The sequence below is a fragment of the Bos mutus genome, chromosome 4 (assembly GCF_027580195.1).
Source record: "Bos mutus isolate GX-2022 chromosome 4, NWIPB_WYAK_1.1, whole genome shotgun sequence".
Lineage (NCBI taxonomy): Eukaryota > Metazoa > Chordata > Mammalia > Artiodactyla > Bovidae > Bos > Bos mutus.
In genome coordinates this window covers 56,272,648-56,298,935 of record NC_091620.1, presented here as the reverse complement: position 1 = coordinate 56,298,935, position 26,288 = coordinate 56,272,648, and the positions used below count along the sequence as shown (strand labels likewise).

At 40.3% G+C, this 26,288-nt stretch overlaps 1 protein-coding gene across 1 annotated transcript in view; it reads right to left on the bottom strand.

Moving 5' to 3' along the window:
* BMPER (BMP binding endothelial regulator) overlaps window positions 1-26,288 on the bottom strand; it is a 252,156-nt gene that overhangs the window by 128,894 nt on the left and 96,974 nt on the right.

Sequence of the window (26,288 nt, the reverse complement as noted above, 5' to 3'; positions counted from 1 at the left end):
TATGTTGAAAACATAACTGAAACCAATGGTTTTCAAATCTTTTTAACCTAGGATCCTTTTACGCTCTGAAAGATTATTAAACCTACCAAAACTTTTTGTTTATATGAGATACATCTATGAATATTTACTCTTTTAGAAGTTGCAACTGAGAAATTTTAAAACTTGTTGACTTTAAAATAACAAAAATTCATTACACTAACAGAAATAACATACTTTAATGAAAAATACACATTCCAAAACAAACAAACAAAAATAGTGAGAAAACTGACACTGTTCTACCTTTTTGCAAAGCTCTTTAATGTTTGGCCTAATAGAGGTTATTGAGTTTTCTTATTTGCTTCTTTCAATTTATTGCATATGCTGTTTTGGTTGCAGTTTATAAGGAAAACACAGTTTTACACGGACACACAGTCAGAAGACAGAGGTAGATTTTGAGAGCTATTTCATATAATGGTGGATACTCTTCTTTGATTCTATATCAAAATCCAATAATCTTAAAGGTTGGTTGTGATATAGAATTAAAAACCATATCTTGTCCTTTATTTAACCAGATCTTCAAAATGTTAGCATATTTCATTATCAAATATCAAAAAATTACACTTATCATCATCTCTTACTTACTCATAAAAAGTCTTTAAGTATAAAAAAATCTGTCAGTCTCACAAGGGCAAATGAAAGTTTTCCAAAAGTCAAATTTTCACATGAAAGCTAAAGTTTTGATCACTGGTGACTTTACCATTTATTGTCTTTAGAGTGACATGCTCATAATATTTTTTTTTTTGAGATGTCTGCTAAATGCCCAAGTAAAAATGGAGTTCCATTAAAAAAAAAAAAGTGATTAGTTCTGCTCAAAATTCAAATAAACATCTGGTTTTTTAATTTTTTTCTTTAGATATCCACTGTAATTCAAATTCGCAGACTTTTTTTTAACTTCTCACGTTAAAATCTGAAAAGGCAATAGCACCCCACTCCAGTACTCTTGCCTGGAGAATCCCAGGGACGGGGGAGCCTGGTGGGCTGCAGTCCATGGGGTCACACAGAGTTGGACACGACTGAAGCGACTTAGCAGCAGTAGCAGCATGTTAAAATGATGTGTCTTCAACGGTCAGATTTAATTAAAAAAACAAAACAAAACAAATATTTAGTTTCATCACAAACATTTTTAAATAAAACTGAGTTTTTTTTTTAAAAATTGAGTACATAGTGGTGACCAATACAATGACCATTTTAGGGCCACTGCATGACTAAGCAACTTCACTTTCACTCTTCACTCTCATGCATTGGAGAGGGAAATGGCAACCCACTCCAGTGTTCTTGCCTGGAGAATCCCAGGGACGGAGGAGCCTGGTGGGCTGCTGTCTATGGGGTCACACAGATTCAGACACAACTGAAGCGACTTGGCAGCAGCAGCAGCAGCCTTGATTAGTGCTAACTAAGGCTCTAGCACTTCTACTCTCCATCATTGATACAGCCCTCCTAAAAGGCAAATTATGTCTTAGTATTATGATAAAATTAGTTTTGAACCCATACACCCTCTGAAACAGTCTTCGGAACTCCCAGGGGTCCATGGACTACACTTTGAGAACCGCTGACTCAAATGCTGTGATTTTTACATTCTTGAGGTCTACCTCCATGAAGTAATTCTCATAACCATGATAAACAAACCAAAGTACAGCAGCATATTTGGGTCACAGAACTGAACTCTACGGTCCCAGGGAAACATTGTACATCATCACTTAAATTGGCAAGTTCACTTAGTGGACTGTAATGCCATATGGACTGTAGAGCAAAAAAAAAAAAAAGGGATAATCAACACCACCCACAGAGCCAGCCAGATTTGAGCAATCAAAGCCTGAAAACACCAGTTTTGTTCCAGTAAAACTGTCAAGAATCCATATTAGTCATTTACACCCATATTTTCAGGTATTCAGTAGAAAAAAGAAAGCCCTTTGTGTGGCTAAAAAAATTGAAATATCAACCTAGGAGGCAAGCCTGAGAAAGAGCAGATGCTTATGTTTCTAGAGTTTGTACTTTTTCTCTAAAAACATATCTGTCATCAACTTCAACTTAGAAAACCAACAAAGTATAAATAAACACAGTGGCCATTTTCATTTTAGTGACTCTGAATTCTTGGTAATCAATCTGATGGCCAAGAAATGCCAGCTAACTTTTCTCTGATATGCTTCAGGCAAGGCGTCCTCACAATGGTCAGTGTCTTGGAAAACCAGAACCTACAGCTGAATTTTTAACAACATGGCACTTTTAGCTTGGAGGTTTTACCTAAGGAAAACTGAATGAGAAGTTTCCATATACCTCTCATTTCAATATCAAAGAAACCCTTGCATTAAGTTGACACACAAATAAGAAATAATCCACTGGAGAAACTGTGGTTCATGATAATGAGAGAAGCTGAAATGTTTGATTATCTAATAAAGTCAACCTTTGACTCTGCCTGGTCCTGTTTCCCCACCACCATTCCACATCTACCTACCAACCCAAAGCCATTGCACTTGCCACACCAATCAGGGCCAAAGAAAGTAGGATGTCAAGCAGTCTTAAGCCCTCTACCTTCCCAACTCCTTGGAGGTACTGGTACACGACCGCCTTTCTTACTAGTCTAGACCTGGAAGGAGGTCATGTTCTAATGCTGAACCCAAAGGAGGGAATCTGGAATTATTCCTGACATTCCAAGCACTCTCCAGCATTTCTCCTGAAACCTCCAGGTAATGGGCATTCCCTGCTCTCTCAAACTCACTGGAGCTGGACACGCTAACTAATAAACTGTACTCCAGCTTCCAAACAAACACAGAAACCTACTAAATAGCCAGAAATATCCTTTCAGCTCTCTCTCCAAAGATTTCCTTTTGGGTACTAGGAGTACACGAACATATTCTAGGTCCCGCTATTACACTCCAAATCTGGTTCATGGAAAAACATGCCTGGGACCTGAAACGGGTACTCGTCCCTGTCATCTGCTCTCACCCAAAATGACTGATGCTTGCAGGCTAGGCTTTTGCTTTGGTCCCTTTTTAAATCACTGAACATTTATGCCTCCTAACATCTAGGACCTAGAACCACTTCTTTCTCTGCCCTTGAACTCCAAGCGAAGGGGTAGAAGCCTCCTTGTGAATAGAACCTCCTAAAGAGGTTCTGCCAGTCTTCTCCCTGGACTTGTGAGCACAGTGTACTCCTGACTCATCTCAGGCATTAATCATTTGGCTGAAGCTGGGCTGCGGAGGTCTCACTTCTCTGTACCTCCTGCCCCTCTTCCTGGTTGCACTTTGGATTTTTGAGCCTGTGCTCTGCCTCCTCTGCCTGCTGTCACTTCTGGGAGCTTCTGCACCTCCAAAACAAATGCAAACACATTAAGAAAGCAGAGAAAGCAATTCAGAGCATCTTTTTAAACATTATAAATCACTTGACTAACAGGCCAAGTTAAAGTTTATGCTTTCCTTGGCAAACGATTTTGAAGGGTACATGTTTATTATGTTTAGGGGAAGTAAGCCATTTTCTACTTTATTTATAAGCAATGACTACAAAATTAAACATGGGCTTCCCAGATGGCTCAGTGGTAAAGAATCCGCCTGCCAATGCAGGAGACTCGGGTTTGATCCCTGGGTGGGGAAGATCCCCTGGAGAAAGGAATGACAACCCACTCCAGTATTCTTTCTTGCCTGGAAAATCCCTAGGAAAGAGGAACCTGAAGGGCTACAGATCATGGGGTCACAAAAGAGTCAAACACAACTTAGCGACTAAACAAGGCTGGCCAAAAAGTTCATTCAGGTCTTTCATAACATCTTTTGGAAAAACCCAAACAAATTCTTTGGCCAACCCAATATAAACAATTTGCATGGAGTCTACAGATTCATCTATTCATTAAAGCAGAAGCCCTGAGTCATTGCTTACAAATTAACTATGCCCTTGAATCCTCCACAATTCTGGAAATCCTGCATTACCTGACACCTAGAGAAAAATCAAGAGTCAAAGCCTAGACCCTAGTTTCTCCAAATATCTTTGGGCATCTGCATTAGAATTACCCAGTCCTTTGCTAAAAATGCATATTGCATAAAAATGAGACCACCTTGCACCTGAGTGCTGAGCCTGGGCTTTTAATGAATGCTTCATATTCAGGATTTGTATTATTAACAGAATGAGTATGTCACATACTGGGATAATAGGTCAGTAAAGAGAGGAATACACAAAAGAGCTCAAATAATCCTAATCAATCACTATAAGAAGTCTATAGGCAACATTTAAAACTGATGAATGAAGAATGAGCAATAGCTGCTTCGTTGGTGGCTCAGCAGTAAAGAATCCACCTGCCGATACAGGCGACAGGGTTCCATCCCTGATCTGGGAAGGTCCCACATCCTGCACTACTAGCCTGAGCTTTAGAGCCCAGGAGCTGTAACTACTGAAGCCCACGAACCCTTGAGCCTGTGCTCATAATGAGAGAAGGCACCACAATGAGAAGCCGTAACACTGCAACTAGAGTAGCCCCCACTTGCAGCAACTAGAGCTTAGCCTGAGCAGCAACAAGGACCCAGTACAGGCAAAAATACATAAATAAAGTTATTCTTTCGAAGTACCTGTGAGATACTTTCGCAGATTAAAATAAAAAAGAATGAGCACTAAAGGCATATTGTTGGGTAGTAGAGAGAAAGACATCAGAATAAACATCTAAAATCAATGGAATTAGACACTTAACAGGGAAAAGATACACAGTGGAAGTGGGGGGTATTAACCTTTTAGCACTATTTGATTTTTTTCAATACCCATATATTAATCAAAAATGAAAACATATTAAAAATAAAGAAAATAATTTACTCTATTATTCAGTCTTTATTAAATTAGCATTTCCATCTTATTTCTGTTAATCTGTGGTGATAGATGGCACTTCTTGAAAAAAAATAGTTATCAAGGATGACTTTTTCAATTTTGTCTTTGGGTATACTTTGACAGAAGACAAAATATACCCACACTATTTAAAAGCTTAGCTTGGATGTTTACTTCATTAAATGAGTCAAGAAATTTCACAGAACCTTCTCTTTAAATAAAATGGGCAAAAATGAAAGTAAAAGTCACTCAGCCATGTCCGACTCTTTGCGACCCCACAGACTGTCCATGGAATTCTCCAGGCCAGAATGCTGGACTGGGTAGCCTTTCCCTTCTCCATCAGATCTTCCTGAAAATGGGCAAAAATACCACTAAATTCCTGCAAACAATTAAAAATGGATTCTATACGTTATAACTTGGACCACTTCAAATTTTCAGTATAATGGTCGCATAATTACTACTAAAATGGCATTGCATCCGACATAATTCAAGATTCTCTGGAAAGTCCTGTCATTTTTCTTTACCCAATTTTTATGTCAAATTTGTATAATAGGGATTGGAGTTCATATGTTTAGGGACTCAGGAAACTTGAGATTATTTAGAAGTTTGGCAAGGGATGCTGGAAGTTGGGAGGAATGTTCTCTGGACAAAGAAATATGGAAAGAGCCAGAGAATAGGAGAAACATGGGGAAAAACAGTCAGCCAAGAAAGGGGAAGACTCAAGACTAAGACTAACGTTTCCCTCATCCCCAGTCACTGTAGCAGCAGTGCCTCTATTAGCAGACACACCCAGAAAGGTGCATGATCAAATGACATCAGATTTGTTTCCTACACTGAGTAAGTTCATTTTCTTTCACCTTAGATCTACCATACTCCATCAATGCCAATCAAGGATTACAATGAGAAAATGTTTTCACTAAAAAGAGTCTGGGATCCCAAAGAGGTATGGTGACTAGCCATAGGTGAAAAACTGTGACAGCTGTGGATACTGGTACAAACGGGATAAACACTGATGTATCATTAAGCCACTATTTCTTCTGTGTCACCTGGGGAAATCCATACATTAAGGGGATTAAATGGATACTTCCAAAGTGAAGCCAGTTTCTTGAGAAGACCTTTCCTGGGTAAAGGGCAGCCCAAGTCTCATCAGGTTATACCTTCCCCTGTGGCCCTCTCAGTCTTAATTCATTTTACTAGTGGTTTCAGAGTGTTCCAAGTTGGCTCAAAGCCCTTCAGATCACATATCAACCTCTGTGACAAGAGATATATTACCTTTCACTTCTGACTTCCAAGAAGAAGCCCAGACGGGTGATTATTAGTCAGATTATCACCACAGACAGCCTGAGACAAGTACTGCATCTGAAACAAACTCGGGACCACTGCAGGGAAAAGCTAAAGGACGTTTGAGCATTTTGCCAATGTGACAGATCCTTTCCCACCTCTTCTCTTGGCTTTTTTCCCCCAAAATGTTAAAGGAACTGGTCTACCCAATCATAATATGGTTGCTGCTGCTGCTGCTGCTGCTGCTGCTAAGTCACTTCAGTCGTGTCCGACTCTATGCGACCCCATAGATGGAAGCCTGCCAGGCTTCCCCGTCCCTGGGATTCTCCAGGCAAGAACACTGGACTGGGTTGCCATTTCCTTCTCCAATGCATGAAAGGGAAAAGTGAAAGGGAAGTCGCTCAGTCGTGTCCGACTCTAGTGACCCCATGGACTGTAGCCTACCAGGCTCCTCCGTCCATGGGATTTTCTAGGCAAAAGTACTGGAGTGGGGTGCCATTGCCTTCTCCAATAATATGGTTAAGTCAAACCAAATCTAAATTACCCTTACATGCTATTTCTTATCTTTCAGGCTGAGCAGAGTAACTCAGAAATTTGGCTATAAAGAGGGTCCACTATAATATCTTGTAAAGCTTTAAAAAAGATTTGATTTTAATACTGAGTTGAGAAAACTGTCATGAAGGAGTTCAGTTTCTTCCTCAAATGTTTTGAAAACTCCAGTATTTGAAGTCTCCATTGCCTCATGGAATTCAAGAGTTCATCTCCCCTAAGAGACTGTGAAAATGGAGAAGGATGTTGCCTGAGTACCTCCCTTCATTGTGACTTCTGCCAAACCTAGCACAGGACAAGGAAAGGCGAAGTGTGGGCAGTGATCCCTAGATGTAATCCCTCACAGAGCATGCTCAGCAAAACAAGACAGGGACTATGAGTCCTGAGAAAATTTTCAGTTGCAAGCTTCTTAAATTTTCAAAATTAAAGCAGCTTCCTGAGTCCTGTAATCTGGAAAGCATCCCTAAAAAGGCCCATCATTTGATGACAGGACATCATTTTATGAAAGTTGGACAACTTTCAATAACATTAAGATACTCTAGAAGCCATGATTGATACGCATCACAGAGCGGAACAATCATTAAAATTTTTTAACTCATTGCACTCCCTCTTCCTCACTAGCATCCCATCATTGCCATAACATTTCAACAGCAGCAATATTTTACAAGAAAGTAAGTTCCCTAACAGCAGGGGCTCATCACTATGCTTACTGCTATGCTTAAACATCTGCATAGTCTCTGGCACTTAATAAATATTCAGTGGATGAACGAACAATTGAATGAATGCTTCAAATGCAAAGGATGAGCAGAGCTTAGACAACTTGACATTTTCTTAGAATAAGCATGTCTAGAAGAAGGAAGTATTAACAAGGAAATCTGATAACACAACTTTTATGTTTCTACAGCCTCAATACAAGCCAGTGGGGAAAGAATGCTAATCTGTTGTCTTCAGTAAAGCATCAGAAAATGAACGCAAGAGTCACAGTCCAACAAACTCTGCAGATTTGCTCTTTGGAGCCAGACTTTGCTTCCAGTTCCAGCTCAGTCATTTAAATGCTACTGGGACTTCCTTGGCAGTCCAGTGGTCTGGTCCTGCATCACCTTCCCATTTAAGGGGTGCAATGCTCCCTGGTAAGCATAGGTATATGGCTGTATGAGCATGGGTTTAAATGCCTCATCTGAAAATGGCAAAACTACCACTGCTGTTGTTGTAATGTTGTAAACTGATTGTTGTGAAAATTAAGCAAAACATCTCACCTAAACCCTCATTTGAAGTCTCTAGTGTATGTAAGGCCTAATAAATAATATTTCTCCTTAGGATCATGACTATAAAAATTATTCATTTTGCTTAGATTTGAATTCATCAAGTCAAACTGAAATCTTTTGACTGAGGAAATGTCAAGAACTGAGGGAAAAAAACACTATTAAAGAGTCACACAAGCTAATCAGCTAAAAGAAACCTTCATTACAATTGATCATTCAGTTTTGTCAAAGATTTCAGAGATGATAAACATCAGTGGTTGGATCTCATGTTAAAGAGCTAATTATTCTAAAATATTTTTCCAAACTTTCAAAATTTTCAGTCCTCTTCCCATATTTCCATTAGCTCTGTCCAAATAAAGAGCACTTCTACAAGCTTTTATTCTACTATCTGAAGTGTTTATGGCTGGATGGCATCACCACCTCGATGGACATGAGTTTGGGTAAACTCCAGGAGTTGGTGATGGACAGGGAGGCCTGGTGTGCTGTGATTCATGGGGTTGCAAAGAGTCGGACACAGCTGAGCAACTGAACTGAACTGAACTGAAAGTGTTTATGAAGCCATCTCCCTCTAGATCAAGCATGGGTATTTATAATAGAAAGAAAGAAAAGTTGCTCAGTCGTGTCCGACTCTTTGCTACCCCATGGACTAAAGAATCCATGGAATTCTCCAGGCCAGAATACTGGAGTGGGTAGCCTACCCCTTCTCCAGGGGATCTTTCCAATCCAAGAATCGAAAAGGGGTCTCCTGCACTGCAAGTGGATCCTTTACCAACTGTGCTATCAGGGAAGCCCGGTATTTATAATATTTGTGTGCATATGTAAATATGCATGGGTATATCTATATACACTTTTTTTTAAAGAAACATGATCTTCAGAAAGGAAGGATGGTTCAATTTTCCTATTTGGGAACATGCATTTATAGAGAGACAATTGCTCTCTCTACCCTCATTTTGCCATTACTGACTGACACTCTGGTCTGCTGGGAGTCAGCAGACACATCCCTAAAGGAATAATTCTGGGTAACTTAGTCCAGTCTTTCTGCTCCTCAAGTTTTCTCTGATAAAAATTTCTCATTTACCCCTATGGTTTATTTTCGTCAAGTGTGACCCACAGACTACATACATCAGGGAGTTTGGGTAAAGTGCAGATTCCTATGGAGTACCCAGATCTTCAGAATCAAAACCTTGTGGACGGGGCTAGGAATTTTCATTTTAACAAGTCCCTGTGTGATTCTTCAGTTCAGTTCAGTTCAGTTGCTCAGTCGTGTCCGACTCTTTGCAACCCCACGAACCGCAGCACGCCAGGCTTCCCTGTCCATAACCAACTCCTGGAGTCTACCCAAACCTATGTCCATCGAGTCAATGATGCCATCTAACCATCTCATCCTCTGTCATTCCCTTCTCCTCCTGCCCTCAATCTTTCCCATCATCAGGGTCTTTTCAAATGAGTCAGCTCTTCACATCAGGTGGCCAAAGTACTGGAGTTTCAGCTTCAACATCAGTCCTTGCAGTGAACACCCAGAACTGATCTCCTTTAGAATGGACTGGTTGGATACCCTTGCAGTCCAAGGGACTCTCAAGAGTCTTCTCCAACACCACAGTTCAAAAGCATCAATTCTTCAGCGCTCAGCTTTCTTTATAGTCCAACTCTCACATCCATACATGACTACTGGAAAAACTATAGCCTTGACTAGACGGTCCTTTGTTAGCAAAGTAATGTGTCTGCTTTTTAATATGCTGTCTAAGTTGGTCATAACTTTCCTTCCAAGGAGTAAGCATCTTTTAATTTCATAGCTGCAATCACCATCTTCAGTGATTTGGGAGCCCAAAAAAATAGAGTCTGACACTGTTTCCACTGTTTCCCCATTGATTTGCTATGAAGTGATGGGACCAGATGCCATGATCTTAGTTTTCGGAATGTTGAGCTTTAAGCCAACTTTTTCACTCTCCTCTTTCACTTTCATCAAGAGGCTTCTTAGTTCCTCTTCACTTTCTGCCATAAGGGTGGTGTCATCTGCATATCTGAGGTCATTGATATTTCTCCGGGCAATCTTGATTCCAGCTTGTGCTTCCTCCGCCCCAGCATTTCTCATGATGTACTCTGCATATGAGTTAAATAAGCAGGGTGACAATATACAGCCTTGACATACGCCTTTCCCTATTTGGAACCAGTCTGTTGTTTCATGTCCAGTTCTAACTGTTGCTTCCTGCCCTGCATACAGGTTTCTCAAGAGGCAGGTCAGGTGGTCTGGTATTTCCATCTCTTTCAGAATTTTCCACAATTTATTGTCATCCACACAGTCAAAGGCTTTGGCATAGTCAATAAAGCAGAAATAGATGTTTTTCTGTCACTCTCTTGCTTTTTCAATGATCCAGCAGATGTTGGCAATTTGATCTCTGGTTCCTCTACCTTTTCTAAATCCAGCTTGAACATCTGGAAGTTCATGGTTCACGTATTGCTTAAGCCTGCTTTGGAGAATTTTAAGCATTACTTTGCTAGTGTGTGAGATGCGTGCAATTGTGTGGTAGTTTGAGCATTCTTTGGCCTTGCCTTTCTTTGGGATTGGAATGAAAACTGACCTTTTCCAGTGCTGTGGCCACTGCTGAGTTTTCCAAATTTGCTGGCATAGTGAGTGCAGCACTTCACAGCATCATCTTTCAGGATTTGAAATAGTTCAACTGGGATTCCATCATCTCCACTAGCTTTGTTCGTAGTGATGCTTCCTAAGGCCCACTTGACTTCACATTTCAGGATGTCTGGCTCTAGGTCAGTGATCACACCATCATGATTATCTGGGTTGTGAAGTTCTTTTTTGTACAGTTCTTCTGTGTATTCTTGCCACCTCTTCTTCATATCTTCTGCTTGTGTTCAGTCCCTACCATTTCTGTCCTTTATTGAGCCCATCTTTACATGAAATGTTCCCTTGGTATCTCTAATTTTCTTGAAGAGATCTCTAGTCTTTCCCATTCTGTTGTTTTCCTCTATTTCTTTGCATTGATTGCTGAAGAAGGCTTTCTTATCTCTCCTTGCTATTCTTTGGAACTCTGCATTCAAATGGGTATATCTTTCCTTTTCTCCTTTGCTTTTCGCTTCCCTTCATTTCACAGCACTGCCAACCTGCACAAACTTCCAAAGGTGACTGTCATGTTCCCATGGCCATGAGATTAAATTGAACCTCTCCCAAATCTGTAACTCCAGGCAACTTCCTGTTCCCATCCCCTAAAGCTAACTGACTGCCAGCTGACTTCTAATCTAGAGGTCCTGCAGAAAGAAGAAACTGAACACGCTTGCCATCGTCCCACGCCCGAATCCACGGTCTATACTCCAGAGGGAAATCTGATCAGCTTTTTTTAACTGTTTAAATTTTGCAGTGACTGCTCCTGTCTGTTCTCAGGATAAAAGTTGGTAATGAAATCTGCATCTACTTCTCTCCACCTCTTGCTTCTACTGCCCTCTCCACTCATCCTAAACTATTTCTAGAATGTTTCATGTTTTCTCTGGTCCCTGCACTTTTGCACATGCAGTTCTGTCGGCGTCCCTTCCAAATTCTTCTTTCCTCTGGCACCTCCACATTCATTTTCCAACTTCAGCCTGGCCATGACCTCTTCTGGAAAACCTTAAAGGACAGTTTCTCCTCCTTTCCCCCAACGATAGTCAGTTCCCCTCCTGTTTAGTCTCACTGGCACCTTCTACTAGTCTCTGAGCACCAATTACTCATGTGCAGAGCTTCTAAGTACTTCGTACAATTTTATGGTCCTTATTAGACTGTTCTGTAATTGCTAGTTTATTTCCTTTTATCCCTCACCACAGCTCTGTGAAGCAGGAACCATGTCTGTCCCATCAGTGGCACTGGTACCCCCAACGTGAAGCCAACACCCAGCCCACAGTGAAGCTCCATGCGTATTTGTGAAACAAAATCAGTGAACAGATGAGTGGTTCTTGCTGCCTGCACCCCCTCAAACACGGGAGAGTTGCTTTTCACTCCAAGGAGGAGACTAAACTCAGCAACATCAGGCAGTTTTTTCCATGAAGGCTGCGTGAGCTCACTCTCCAAGGACTTTATTGAGATTGTGAGTACAAATGACGCAGATTGGGGCAGGGGGAGAAATTTTTAATGTGTCTTGGCTTCCAGAAGTACACAGTGAGTGGGGGATGCTGAGGCAAGAGTCAACCTTGGATAGTAGAGCGCTTGATCTTGGTCCCCTGACCAAAGAATGGCTCCTGGTCTGCTAACATACACTTTCCTCCTAATTCCAGCTGTCCATACAGTGTGATTTATGTAGGAGTCCAAACCCAAGTCTCCACTGTGTATAAGCTGTTTGAAGGTTAAAAGAGGGGGGGGGGTGTTCTTTTTCAGTTTCTCCAAAGCTATATTTCTATACAGTGATGCAATCTTGTGGGCAACACATCTCCAAAACAAGACACCCATTCCCTGAAGATCGGCAACTTCCAGAGAAGTTGTTCAAATGAAATCAGTTGTTGAGCAGATCATCCATCTGCGGGGCTACTGCTCTTCAGTCTTCTGGAAACCTGCAGTTTTCTTTTCCCATCCTGGGCACTGAATAGGATTTTACAAGTAGATTAGGCACTGGGCTTTTCCCTATCGCCAACTCCTATTTTCACCCGGCAGACCCCTTTCCGAGTCAAGGCAAGCAACACATTTCAATTCCAAGGTCAGGCAAGGAACATGAGGAATAAAAGCAGAGAGGTTTTGTTTTTTTTTTTTTAATTTTCAGTTTTGTTTTGTGATTTTACCTCCTGGGAATTTGTCTTTCATCTTCCACATTTACAGGGGGGGGAAAGTGAGACAAATTCCAAGGAAAAATTCCACTGCAACATGGTTTCTCTCCAGCCTGAAACATATCAGGAAGCATTTGCGATAAAGTCAAGGCAGACCTGCATCAAAAGGATCAGAAACTCGAAGCATTAAACAAGTGCGAGCCACATTTAGGACTGGAAATGAAACATGGAACTTGTCTCAGTGTCAAGTTTCATCCTGAAACTTTTGTGAGGTGTCAGAATTTTTCCAGAGCCTTTCCAAAGTGATGGTAAGATTCATACTCAGATTTTCTAAAAGAGGATCTGAAGGTTGTAAAACTGAGCCCACCTTCAACACTAGATCTCCACTTGCTCGTGCTGACTTTAAAAGGATAGAACCATCGGAAATTTCTCAATGTGGATGAAAGCTGGGATTTCCCTTTATCTTTTTTCAGGCAGTGCAGGGTGGGGAGTGGCAGAAGGAGCAGATTTCCATCTGGTTGCAAAGACAGGAAATTTTCCCTCAAATTCCCAGTACTCTTCTTCTCTGAAGTCCACCTATTTTTCTACAGTCCATAATTAAAGATTTTAAACCAAGATACTTTCTTTTTTCTCCTAGCAGAAGAGGTTGAATGGCAAATTGGAAGTGGTCATCAGTGACTTCAAACTTGGTAAATGCAGCTCAGGCCACAGACAGTGGTTTTGAACACCAGCGCTGATAAGCCGTGGATTTTAGGTCAAAATGAAGTAAATGCACCCCTGCCCGATTTGTTATTGTCGTTTAGCCACTAGGTTGTGTCCATCTGACTCTTTGTGACCCCATGGACTGTAGCCCACGAGGCTCCTTCTGTTCATGAGATTTCCCAGACAAGAATACTGGAGTGGGTTGTCATTTCCTTCTTCAGTGTGTCTTGCCAACGGAGGAATAGAACCATGCCTCCTGCATTGGCAGTGGGTTCTTTGCCACTAAGCCACCAGTCATAAAACTCAACTACCGGTTTTCATTGACAAGTTTCAGTATCTTTGGATGGAGGTTGGACATCAGAGGAGCCTGGATGTCCCAGAACAGTCACACAGGTGGGAGTGAGGTTAAGATTTTAGAAATAATAAGAAAAAAACCAGACAGGCAGGCTTCTGTCCCAATCAACAGTTGGCTGGAGTTTTTGCTCAGTGGTTCTCAAAGTCCAGATGAGCAGTCTCAGCATCACCTGGGAACCCATTGAAATATAAATTCTCAAGCTTGGCCCCATATCTACTGAATTTGAGTCTCTAAGGGTGAGGCCCAGCAATTTGTGTTTTAACAAGCACTTCAGGGGATTAAAGTTTGAAAGTTACAGCTTCCCTCAATGGTTCCCAAATCTAGCTAATCGTCAACATCGCAAGGCAGTATTCGTAAACTTTCTAAGTGCCACCTCATAGCTACTGAACCAGAATTTCCCCAAGTTCAAATGATCAGCCTTTAAAAGACACCACTGACCAACTCACATTACTCAATCGGCACAGTAAACAGAAAATACAGACTGCCTGGCATCCCACGGGGAGGCTGATAATTTTGCAATTTCTGCTTCACCTCCTCTCAGTAAACTCTACAAAATCCCTTCTGGGTTTAATATCAAGTCGATTTCTGACTTAAAATTAAGTTGAGTTCTCTTGCTTGTCAATAAAACAACACTGACGAACATTGATTTTTGAATTTACCATAAGTATATATTCTGTGATAAACTGCCTATTGCTCCCTCCACCCCCGTCAAATAGGTTTTCCCTAAGAGCCGGAAAAATGGTTTTGGCAGGAGAGTTGCAAGGAGAACAAAGATGTTTTGTATGAGGGGGAAGTTATTCAGATAAAACTAGAAAATTGGGAACCTCAGAGGACAGCACATCATGAAGAAGTTAACAGCCACTAAAAGTGAGGTGATAAAAAGATAACCCAACCACTTTCAATAAAGGTATGTCTCAGTTTGTGCACGTGTGGTCACTTCAGTCATTTCCTACTTTTTGCGACCCTATGGACTGTAGTCCACAAGGCTCCTCTGTCCACAGGATTCTCCAGGCAAAAATACCTAAGTGAGTTCCCATGCCCTCCTCCAGGGCATCTTCCCAACCCATGGACTGAACCTACATCTCCTGTGTCTAATGCACTGAAGTCAAATCCTTTACCCACTGAGTTATCGGGGAAGTTCATGTCTCAGTTCAGACCCAGATTAATTCCATCCCAAGAACTAAAAGAAACTTAATGATCTTAATATGCAGATACGATCTTAATATGCAGTCAGTAATCTGTGAAATCACAAAGAGCTTAAAAAGTGCCAGAGATGAGACAAGGGCAAATACCTCTCTAAATTTTGAAAGATAATGGAAAGTAGAAATTTGGAAATTTCATACCAATGAGTTTAACAATTTGCTTTTAAATTTTTCCAGGCATTGTATTAAACAGGTAGTTTTGAACATTCAAGAAAGTTAAGTGATCATGGGCACACGCAAAAGAATCAATCACAGTAGGAAAAAACCCTCTCAGGTCTGTTTTATGTAGTCACTGGGGATCAAAGGATATTTGAGCTATACCTTTTCTTTATTTTAGTAAGGTAATTGGCAAACATCCCATTATATTCCTGGGAAGAGGATGAAGAAAATTGAGATGAATGCTAAACGTCACCCAAAACAAAAGTTTTCATCCATGCAATAAATATGATCAAGGGATAACAGTCCTGATTGAATTTTTCTTTAAGTCTTAAAACTTTACAGCATTTTCTTTTGGGGGGTGAGGTGGGGCAGCTTTTTCATGTCATATCTGAATGAAACACCAAAACCAATATTCCCAAAATGCTACTGTAACTTGTCATAAAAACATGCACTATTTTCCAGAAGCACTGAGTCTAAGGTGGGGCACACCCTCAGATGCCTCTGGTTGAGCTGCATTCTTTGGGGTAAAGTCTAGGAGCTCCAGATCCATAAATATATGCCTTCATTGTTCAGCCCCATAGGTTTAAAGTGCTCCGTCTTCCACAGAAGCCCTTCCTGGTCAGAATTAGCAGACAGTAGAGGGAAACTGATACTAGTCAAATCGATCAAAGTTTTCATGTGCTCAAATGGAAAAGAAATGTGCATTTCCCCTTTTATGATTAGCTCAACTTTTTGTGTTTCTGCTCTTTGCCTCTCACCGAAGGAAAGTGGGCAGCACTGTCACAGCGCTGTACCCACAAACATGGACAGGCTATGTAGTACTGTGAGCAGCCCTCACTCATCTCAGAGTCCTCGTGAGTAAAAGTCTCACAGGCACAGATTCACTTCATTGATAACAACATCAGTCTTCATGGGCATCACTTCCATACCTCTCACTACGTGCCAGGCACTCTTCTAAGCCCTTTAAAGAAAAAAAAATTAATTTATTTTTGGCTGCAATGGGTCTCCAATGCTGCACACAAGCTTCCTCCACTCGTGGTTCTTAAATTGCTCGTCGTAGTGCGTGGACTCTAGTGCGTACGGGTTTCAGCAGTTGTGGTGCACAAACTCGGTAACTGCAGCACTCAGGTGGAGTTGCTCCTCGGTATGCGGAACCTTCCTGGACCACAGAAGGAATCTGTGCCCTCCCAGGTGGCACCAGTGGTAAAAGAACCCACCTGCCAATGCAGGAGACATAAGAGACTTGGGTTCGATCCCTGGGTTGGGAAGATCCCCTGGAGAAGAGCAAGGCAACCCACTCCAGTATTCTTGCCTAGAGAATGCCATGGACAGAGGAGCCTGGTGGGCTACAGTCTATAGGGTCACAAAGAATCAGACATGACTGAGGTGACTTTGTGCATACACACACACAACAGTATGTTAGTGGAAACCAAAGAAACTCCGCGTTGGTAGGTGGATTCTAACACTGGACCACCAAGGAAGTCCTTCTAAGCACTTCTTTTAACAAGTCATTTTTGTCCAGCACTCTGATGTGTTATTATTTCCTATTTTACAGATAAGGAAATGAAGACACAGAGCACTTACGTAACTTTTCCAAGGTTACACAGCTAATTAGTGGTGAAATCTGAATTCAAACCTAGGTATTCTGACTCTAGAGTCCAGTTTTTTTTAGCCTGTATACTAACTTGCTTTCTTTCTGTGTATCTGCCCCATAATCTAAAGAATTTCAGTGAACATTTAGATGAATCTTCAGAGAACCCCCAGTCATGACACGTAGAGCATGAAATGCGAGACTCTTTACTGTGAAATCACAAGAGTATTCAATATTCTGTTTCCCCCATAGGAGACATCACAAGGGACAGAAATACTCCTTAGTGTCCATATTGCTGGTTAGAAAGCAGAACAAATTTGCAAGCATCCTTTAAAGCACAGGGAAATACTGAAAACATGCCAGTAAGCAAAAGTTAGCGATAAATGAAAATGAAGCTATAACATGAAATGTATGTATATTCTTTCTATTGTGCTGATGTCTTATATAGTGAACATGTAAATCATTTATAAAGGCTTTAGAGGTTTATTCACAACCTTCATTCCCCATATCATTTCCCTATAAGATCTTAGGTTGCCCAAACAAGAATTCTTTTAGTAGGTGTTGGCAGGGCCTGAGTCTCCCTCAGGTATGAGGAAAATCTATGCTCCATGCTACTGGCCTGGCATAGCCTGCACAGTTAGGGGAGGAGACACTAGAGACCAATAGCAAATGAATGGGCTGCTGTGAGGGACCTGAATTCATTGCATTACAATGCTGCCTACCAGGGCCATTGAAATGGGACACGAGGCTGATTCACACATTCATAGAACACAGCGTGTCTTGTTTCAAGAATCTCCCTCCTTGCTCAGCCTCCTCCCCCAATATTCAGGCCCTCCTGTGCATCCCAGGGAGCCTCCCATCTGCCTGTTCTTCTCTGTAAACAGAGAGCGCTGCTACACATCTCTGAACAAACTGTCATCACTGCGAAAAACTCCGAGACTCTTCCCAAACGCTCTCCTCTTGGATTCGCTCTCTCTGGTTTCTTCAATATCTACTTGCCTTTCTCATATTTTCCCACATTCACGAAAAAAAAAGAAAACCACATAATATGCCTTTTTTTGTAGATGCTGTAATCCTCTGTTGGCTTAATTCATGAGCTTATTCATTCATTTCATCAATAAGCATTAAACGAGCACTAACATTTGTCAGATGCTGTCCTAGGCCTTCAAGGATGAGGGACAACAGACACAGTCAGGACCTTCAAGGGGTTTGCAAAGTAATCAGAGGGCAGCGAAGTAATCCCACCAGACTACACAGAGATTCTGTGCAGCAAGGAAACGGAGGGAGAGCTATGGGAAACCTCTAGGATATTTAGGCAGAAGAAAGACACGATCAGACTTTCATTTCAAAAAGGTAATTGTGTTTAAAAAAATTCACGGCTGCATTTTGGCTGTAGGTAATTATTATCAACCATTGCTATAACTCTGAGGTGGAAGGTTGATGAGAAACTTTAAAATGGATAGATCAGGCTGACAACACCTAAATCTACAGATCAAGCTTAACCTTACCAAAATAAGTACAACCTGACATTAGGTGCCTCCTGATATGTTCATGATACCAAATATTAATATAATGTATTCTTTCTAGAGAGTCAAACCTATGGCTACTCAATCCTGTAGATATATTAATAACAACCAGTATCCAAATGACAGAAGAATACATTAAATGACACTGTAGAGACATCATCAGAAAACCTAAAGCTTGAGAAATTCTAGTATACAAACAATGTCATTTCCGCAACAAATAAGTTAAAACAACAAAAAAAAGAGGGATAATGAAACTCTGAACTGAAGTTTAGAAGACATATAAACCAACTGTAATGAATCAACCTTGTATGAATCCAAACAAATCAATCATACAAAAAAAGACAGTGAGAAATTGAAATGTTGATTGAACATTTAATAGTGTTAAGGAATTATTGGTAGCTTTTTAAAAATGTGATAATGTAGTTATGCTTTTTAAGTGTGCTTATTTTTTAAAGTACACACAGAAGTATTTGCAGAAGAAATTATCTTAATTCTGGATATGCTTTGAAATAATCCATACATGTGAAGAAAGTAGATGGAGTTATGGATGAAACAAGATGGGCTTGTGTTGATGGCTAAACATGATATATAAGGGCTTCTTATACTACTCTCTCTACTTGTGTATATATTAATTTTGCATAATAAAAATTTTGTAGAAAGAATTTAGGATTTTGGTAATAATTGCACAACTCTAAATTTACTAAAAAAAAAAATCACTGAAACAAGTAAATTTTATGGCATGTAAAATACATTTCAAGAGTTGTTCCTGAAAAAGAATATAAAATAAGAGAATTGCCTACTAAAACTGAAAAAAAAAAAGAAAATAGTAAAGACAAGGAGACTAGTTAGGAAGCCTCCACTGGAGATCAGCTGGAGGATGATAAATGCTAAAGCTGCAATGGGAACTTTAAAGGTGGAGAGAAACAGATTCAAGAAATACTGGAGATGCAAATTCTGCATGATTTGGCGGATGCTGGGAGGTAGGAAAAAGAAGGAGGTATAGGGATGGTGTACTGGAGAAGGGCTTCCCCGGTGGCTCAGCGGTAAAGAATCTACCTGCAATGCAGGAGACATGGGTTCAATCCCTGTGTTGGGAAGATGCCCTGGAGTAGGAAACAGCCACCCACTCCAGTATTATTGCTGGGAAAATCCCATAGACAGAGGGACCTGGTGGGCTACAGTTCATGTGGTCACAGAGGTGGACACAACTAAGCAACTAAACAACAATAATACTGGAGAAAAGTGGGCAAAAGATATAAACTGTCAGTTACAAATTGGGAAAGGAGTACATCTAGGTTGTATGATGTCACCTTGCTTACTTAAGTTATTTGCAGAGTACATCATGCAAGATGCCAGGCTGGATGAAGCACAAGCTGGGGTAAAAACTGCTGGGAGAAATATCAATAACCTCGGATATGCAGATGACATCACCCTTGTGGAAGAAAGTGAAGAGGAACTAAAGAGCCTCTTGATGAAAGTGAAAGAGGAGAGTGAAAAAGCTGGCTTAAAACTCAACATTCAAAAAATGATCATGGCATTTGGTCCCATCACTTCATGGCAAATAGATGGGGAAACAATGGAAACAGTGACAGACTTTATTTTCCTGGGCTCCAAAATCACTGCAGAAAGTGACTGCAGTCATGAAATTAAAAGACACTTACTCCTTGGAAGAAAAGCTATGACCAACCTAGACAGCATATTAAAAAGCAGAGACATTACTTTACCAACAAAGGTCCGTCTGGTCAAGGCTATTGTTCTTCCAGTGGTCATGTATGGACACGAGAGTTGGACTATAAAGAAAGCTGAGCGCCAAAGAATTGATGCTCTTGAAGTGCAGTGTTGGAGAAGACTCTTGAGAGTCCCTTGGACTGCAAGGAGATCAAACCAGTCAATCCTAAAGGAAATCAGTCCTGAATATTCACTGGAAGGACTGATGCTGAAGCTGAAGCTCCAATCCTTTGGCCACCTGATGTGAAGAACTGACTCATTTGAAAAGACCTTGAGGCTGGGAAAGATTGAAGGTGGGAGGAAAATGGGACGACAGAAGATAAGATGGTTGGATGGCATCACCAACTCGATAGACATGAATTTGAGCAGGCTCTGGGAGTTGGTGATGGACATGGAAGCCTGGTGTGCTGCAGTCCATGTGGGGTCACAGAGAGTCGGACATGACTAAGCAACTGAACTGAATTCTAGTTATAAGGTAAATAAGTACTAGGGATGTATATATAATAGGCTGACTAGCTAGCACTGCTGTAGGATATACAGGAAAGTTGTTAAGAGAGTAAATCTTAAGAGTTCTTATCACAAGGAGTAAATTTTCTTCCACGCTTTTTCTTCTTTCTTTTCTTTTTATTGTGTCTATATGATACGATGGAAGCTAGCTGAACCAATTGTGGTAATCATTTTATAATATATATTAAATAATGTTGTATGCCTTAAATGTATACAGTTGTATATGATAATTATTTCTCAATAAATCTAGGGGGGGTAGGCAAGAAGAAGAAGGTATAGGGTAGAATTCCTGGGTATCTAGCTACTTGCTGAGACAGGGAACAGTGAAGAAGCAGGGCTGGTGGAGGATGATCATGAGTTCTGTTCTGGTATCAGAGGAACAACAACCAGAGACGAACTGGGGCAGCTGAAGCTTAGAGAAGAGGGCTCAATGCAGTGTTCCAAGTGTAGTATCCTTTTCAGCACTGCCTGCCTACTGTTGAGCCAGGGCTTCCAGACTGAAACATCTGGGGAGTCCAGAAGTCTGACAACCAAAACATCGAAACAGAATATACTGTCCTTTCAAAAAACTTCAGCTAGTATTTTTTTTTTTAAGTGAAAGTGAAAATCACTCAGTCGTGTCCAACTCTTATGACCCCATGTAATATACAGTCCATGGGATTCTCCAGGCCAGAATACTGGAGTGGGTAGCCTTTCCCTTCTCCAGGGGATCATCCCAACCCAGGGATCAAACCCAGAGCTCCCACATTGCAGGCAGATTCTTTACCAGCTGAGCCACAAGGGAAGTCCAATTTTTTTTTTAATAAAGTTTAAAAATAATAGGTCCCCAAATTTGTAACATTGGTTCCATTTGACATCTGTAAAGGAGAGTTTAATCCAATTAGAATTATTGCACAATTGGTAACTTTCATGATCTATCTATGCATCTTTTCTATGCTTCTTGTTCATATTTCTTTGATCAGTTTACTTGGTTGTGACTGTCGTTATATGAATAGTTTATTGCTATAATTTGCTGCTGGTATGTTTTGTTTCTAGGGCTTCCTAGACGGCTCAGGGATGAAGAATCTGCCTGCCACACAGGGAATGTGGGTTCGATCTCTGAGTCAGGAAGATCTCCTGGAGAAGGAAATGGCAACCCACTCTAGTATTCTTGCCTGGGAAATCCCATGGACAGAGGAGCCTGGAGGCCTACTGTCCATGGGGTAGCAAAAGAATTGGACAGAATTTTGCAACTAAACAACAGCAGCAGCATATTTTGTTTCTAAGTATAATATCAACGCTTTCTTTGATTTTATTTTTCTCCAGAGTTTGAGATGGTGTGTACCTTCTCATCTCACATGGGTGTACCCTGAAGAAAGTAGAAAGAAATGATATCTGGTGTTCTGTATCCATGTTGTATCAGTTGATACAACATGTTCTGGAGTAACAGAACATCTTCTGCTCTTTTTCTGGCAGATTTTTTTAAATTAAATATGCATTATACTGAAAGTTGTCAATTTCCTTAATTAAGACCTATTTGCTTTATGATTAATGTCAATTCCTTCTGGATACCAGCACTAGGTTTCTGCCTATCTCAATTTTCAGAGTACTTGAGAATATGTTCTGTGAGGTTTCAGCAGGATGTTCTTTTTGCGAGAAATTGTAAGAGGCTGTATTGAGGACTACCGTTTAATGAGATTTTGAAGCTAAAATCCCTCATAGGAAATCAAACTAAAATCAGAGAGGTCGTCTCCTCCAAACTTTTGGCCTTTGCCATTTCTTTAGCTAACAGAAGTTTCTTCTTCCGTGTTCTCCTTTATACAACATCTCAGAACAGAGTTTGTATTGGAAAACTGATTTCTCTTACTTCCCTTGTATTAAATTTCTATGCCCCTTACTGATTTCACCCTAATAATTTGCAGACTTCATTTGGCTTCATTTACTCCCATTGTTACTATTTCAAAGCCCTTCCAATTGCTGCATAACATTCAACTCTGGATGCATTCTTGGGGTTTTTCCTTTCAATTAAATGCTTCCAGAAACAGAATTTTGGAAAATGGGTTCACCCTAGCTGACTCAGTTCTGAAAGTCTTTCCAAAGAGATTTTACAGGGAAAATATTACTGGCTTTAAACCTCAAGCACTGAGTTCTGGGCTGCAGTATGAATTTGGCTTTCATTTTTCATATCTCCAGCAATGCAAAAATCCCAGCAAATCAATAGTCTTTTCTAAGAAGGGCCCAGCTCTTAGGAATGCTATCGCTCTCCTTCTCCAAAGGAACTCCAAGGTACAGTATAAACTGGCTTTTCTTGCTCTGACCAACTGAAAGCAGCAAAGCCCTTATTTATATTCTGGTTTAAAATTTTTCCTTTAATGGAAACTTTTACTCATCTTCCATAGAGAGTGGTATGAGGATGAGTGAGCTCAGTCATATTGTGAAACAGCATATGCACAGTATGCTTTTTATTTCCTTCCAATGATACCTTCAGAGGCAGCCAAACAAGTTTCTAATAAATTCTTAAAGGCACAGCCTCATTCCCGGTCCTTGCTACTTGAACTGTAGTCCAGGAACCAAGAGCATGACTACACCTGGGAGCTTGTTAGAAATGCAGACTCTTGGGCTTCACCTCAGACCCACTGAATCAGAATCTGCATTTTAACAAGCTCCTCAGATGATTCAAATGCAGACTGAAGTCTAAGAAGCCAGGCAAGAGATTCCAGATGGTGGTGGTGCTGCTGCTGCTGTAGTCCATGGACTACACACTTGAGATGCCAGAATCTGGAGGATGGAAGAAGAAAAAGTACAGTGACCCTTCAGACAAGAGACGGCCACAGTGCATCTCCAAAGGCAGAGAAAAACACTGGACAGTCTCTACCATTAGGTAGAGAATTTGGGGAAAGGTGCTTTGGATGTGAGCAGAAGAAAAAGAAGTTCTGAAGGAAGAGAATAATAAAGAGGGCCTTTTAGACACACCCAGGTCCACATGCATGTATGTATGTATGCATGTGTATGTATACTGTAATTTCTAAATTTCATAATACTTTTGTATGGTATATATTCTCAGCTTTTTTATAGAAGAGAAAACTGAGGTTCATTAAGATTAGCAGGTTACCTAAAAATCACACAGGAAATCAATAATGTACATGAATTCAAGCTAGATTTGCATGTGTGAGTGCTCAGTCCTATTTGAATCTTTGAGACCTCATGGACTGTAGCCCATCAGGCTCCTCTATTGATCAAATTTTCCAGGCAAGAATACCAGAGCAGGCTGCCATTTCCTTCTCCAAGGGATCTTTCCGACCCAGGGATCGAATCCCAAAAGTCCAAGCATAACTCCAATAAATATATCAACATTTAGAACTAAACAGATTTTATAAATCTGATATAATAATAAGAAAATTCTGGACAACTATGAAAAGATAAATGATATAATATTAAGATAAAATGACCAGAATAAGTTTAAAAACTTGGGAAAAATGTATTTTTTAAATTTCAGTGAGGAAAAGGCCTTCTTATAGTGACACAAAATCCAGAAGCTGATCAAGAAAAACTAGATAAATTTAACTAAATAAAAATTTTTTCTGCATGAAAAACAACAGAATTTCACAGTGAAAAATTAGGGAATGCAGTAAACATCACAGATATATGGTCAGTTTCCTTAACTTATAAAAGCCCTTGGAAATCAATACAGAAGACCAATAACCAGAAGAGAAATAAACAAAAGACATCTCACAAAAATGGAAATGCATATGGGTCAAGTATTGATTTCACTGATTCTAAGCTTGTGCTTTTCTGAAATCTGGATTTCTTATAATCAATGATATCTTAAGTGTGATGAATTTCAGTACATAGAAAGATATCAAACTGCACTCATAGTAAGAGAAAATCTGATTAAAATTACAATGAAATAATATTTTTCACCAATCATATTGACAAAATAAAACAATAAAAATACTCTCTTGGAAAGGTATGGACCGACAGGCATACCCACACACTGTTAGTGGAGGTGAAAATCACGGCAACTTTCAAGGAGAGCAGTTTGGCAATAACCCAAAACAAATAACATACATATGCTCCAACAACTTTGGTTCCAGGAATTTATGGTAAAAAAATATTTTCCCATGTTGAAATGAAATAGGTACAAATATATATTACTTATATCATTATATATCATTGTTTTTAAAAGCAAAATATTGGATATATACTTACATTCTTAAATAAACTACCCCATACCCATGAGTTAAATTATCCTATATCTATAAACACATAACATGCAGCCATTTAAAATAATGAGGCAACTCATTTAAATACACCAATTTGGAACGATACACAGGTGGTACAGTGGTAAAGAATCCGCCTCCCAAGCAGGAGATGTAAGAGACTCGGGTTCGATCCCTGGGTGGGAAAGATGCCCTGGAAAGCGAAATGGCAACTCACTCCCGTATCCTTGCCTAGACAGAGAAGCCTGGAGGGCTACAGCTCATGTGCTTGCAGAGTCAGACACAACTGAGCACACACCACCTCCTCCTCACAAGATATGTAATGAAGTGAAAACACCAGCATAGAATAGTATATTTAAAATACTACCACTTGTAAGGATAATATGTACAGGTAAATGGAAACAAACATGTTTATGGGTGTAAATGCATAGCCTGTTTGTGAGGAATACACAAAACCCTGGTAACGGTAGCTACCTCCCAAGAAAACTAAGAGACTGAGTGACAGAGGTGGGTGGAAGATTTCGTTTTCATCATTTACTACCTTGTATGTAGGAAGGTACATGTACACATAATACCTATTCAAAAGAAATAAAATCAAAATTTTAATTGTAATGTGCATAAAATTTCTAACCTTCTTAAGAGCAGGGCATAGAAAGGATTAAGAATCACTGACTACTATAATCCTCTCCTTTCATGATTAAGAAAATTCGTCTATGATTAAGAGACCCTGGATCACCAGATTATCTCCATGTCCTTTCTAACTCTAAGGTTCTATGATTTCATCTTATTTTATTTGCATTAAGGAATATAGTGATTTAAATACGGGAGGGCAAGATTTGATTCCCATTCATTGAATTCTGACCTCACCTAAAAAAACATTCTCAGAAAACTTTATAAAGAAGGTACCTTGGCAGAGAAAGGCTGGCCCATTCTGAAGCAGGTGGATGAACCTGAAATACTTCCAATCTCCCTCATTCCAGCCTGTTCTCCATTTCTAGAGCATGTGAGCTCGGTCATGTCTGACTCTTTGCAACACTGTGGACTGTCGCCCACCAGGCTCCTCTGTCCATGAAATTCTCCAGGAAAAAATACTGGAGTGGGTAGCTATTCCCTTCTCCAAGGAATCTTCCCAACCCAGGGATCAAACCTGCATCTTCTGCATTGGCAGGTAGATTCCTCACCAATGAGCCACTGGAAAATCTCTCCATTTCTAGTACAAAGGAACAATCACAAACACAAAGATTGCTTTCTTTGTTAAGGTGCCAATTTGCACTAAAGGTCAAACTACGACCACCAAATTCATGAACTTCTCTCCAATTATAACTCAAAGAAGAAGAAATAAATTACAAAGCACAGGCATCCAAAAACACCACTGTCCAAATAACACACCAGCATTGTCAGCACATTTCCTGGGAACTCCTGGTGACTAAGTGATGTTTATCTATCAAATCTACCCTATTGCCAGTTAAGCATAATATCTCAGTGACCCTTCCTAAAAAGCACCTCCTACTCCCAGCAGCAGAAGATTCCCCCAAAAGAGACAATCACAGATTTGCAATTTCAGTTTCTGCAGTACTCATCAGATTTAGTGCAGGCTGTTTGCATATGCTTGGCTTTATGGTTTTATCATTATTCTTCCTCTTTTCTTGGC